Source organism: Mobula hypostoma, chromosome 13, assembly GCF_963921235.1.
Source record: "Mobula hypostoma chromosome 13, sMobHyp1.1, whole genome shotgun sequence".
In the NCBI taxonomy this organism is placed as follows: domain Eukaryota; kingdom Metazoa; phylum Chordata; class Chondrichthyes; order Myliobatiformes; family Myliobatidae; genus Mobula; species Mobula hypostoma.
Genome location: NC_086109.1, coordinates 15115227 through 15117041, shown reverse-complemented (window position 1 = coordinate 15117041; position 1815 = coordinate 15115227).

The window sequence follows — 1815 nt, the reverse complement described above, 5'->3', positions numbered from 1 at the left end:
CCTCCATCCAGCATCACATGGAGAAGATGTCCGATTGGTCAGTCCCACTGCCACCAGACAGACCATCAGCAGGAAATACTGGATTAATAAAAATCAAACACAACCCCCTCTACTATTTTTAAAATCTACAGCCCGGTCACTGCCCACAGCCGGTTAGTTTAATGTCCGTCTGTATTGAATCTGCTGCCCCCAATCTTGCAGTCAATGAAATCCAGCTGTGTGTTTTCCCGATGTTTTTGCATGACCCCCCCCCCGTCTTTTTCCCCTGAATTTGTCTTCCAGTTATTAATTTTCCTGCCAACCATTAACTCAGTCAAAGCCATTCACTACCAGGCTGGAAAGTCGACTTTTCCACAGATGCTGCCTGGCCTGTTGAGTTCCTCCAGCATTTTATGTGCCTTGCTTCGGATTTCCAGCACCCGCAGATCTACTCGTGTTTGTGAGGGTGGGAGGTAGTATTTTCCAAAGGGCTGATTCAAAAGTCAGTCAGTCAGAACCAAAAGTCCCCGGATAGAATTGAACTCCCTCAGCTCTACAAGTGATTCAACTGGTTATAAACTGGGGTTTAATAAAGGATTTGCTTAAACTTGTTCGACTCTTTCTCTGTTACTAATGTTTGTTAAGGTTGATCCATGGAATGTGAATGCTGGTGGGGAGGATGGTGTGGACCAGGAAGACTTTGAGCAGCAAACAATCAGCTGCAGGAACTCAGTGGGTTCAGCAGCCTCTGGGAGGGAAGGAGGTGTCGAAGTTTGGGGTTGGATCCTCCCACTTAATCTGCATCAGCCATGGATGCAGCTCAGCCACTGAATTCCACCAGCAGATTTTTGCTGCAACAGATTCCAATGCCTGCAGTCTCTTGTGCCTCCATTTTATGAACTCCAACCTTGCTCTATCCAGGGAGTGAGGTCTGAGGTGTGAATTGAGACGTGGTCAAGGGCTCTGCCAAACACAAAAGGAAGGAGGCTATAGTTCACGAAGAAGGAATAGTCTGTGTGAAGTGTTATGCTATGGCCAGCGCTATCGTGTTTGCTGTTGTGTGCTGGGACAGCAGGCTGAGGGTAGCAGACACCAACAGAATCAACAAACTCATTCGTAAAGGCCAGTGATGTTGTGGGGATGGAACTGGACTCTCCCACGGTGGTGTCTGAAAAGAGGATGCTGTCTAAGTTGCATGCCATCTTGGACAATATCTCCCATCCACTACATAATGTACTGGGTGGGCACAGGAGTACATTCAGCCAGAGACTCATTCCACCGAGATGCAACACAGAGCGTCATAGGAAGTCATTCCTGCCTGTGGCTATCAAACTTTACAACTCCTCCCTTGGAGGGTCAGACACCCTGAGCCAACAGGCTGGTCCTGGACTTACTTCCTGGCATAATTTACATATTACTATTTAACTATTTATGGTTTTATTACTATTTAATTATTTATGGTGCAACTGTAACGAAAACCAATTTCCCCCGGGATCAATAAAGTATGACTATGACTATGACTAATGCAATAGAGAAAGTGGAACTGGGAAAATAGGATGTAGCCCTGACAGGAGATAGGGTGAGAGGTGGTATTCTCCAAAGAACTGTGTAAATCTGTCAGAATCTAGTCCACTGGAGGCTGGAGGCAGCCCATCCTAGAGTTGGAGGCCTATCTGTGTGTTTGAGTGGGTTGGTGGGTGAGAGGGAGGAAGAAGAAGTGTTTTTCTGTTGTGCTGTTGTCACTCAGGTTGTTCTGCTCGATATTGTGGGTATGCTGTGTTGGCGGCAGGGTGTATGGCGACATGTGCAGGCTGCCCCCAGCACATCCTCAGGCTG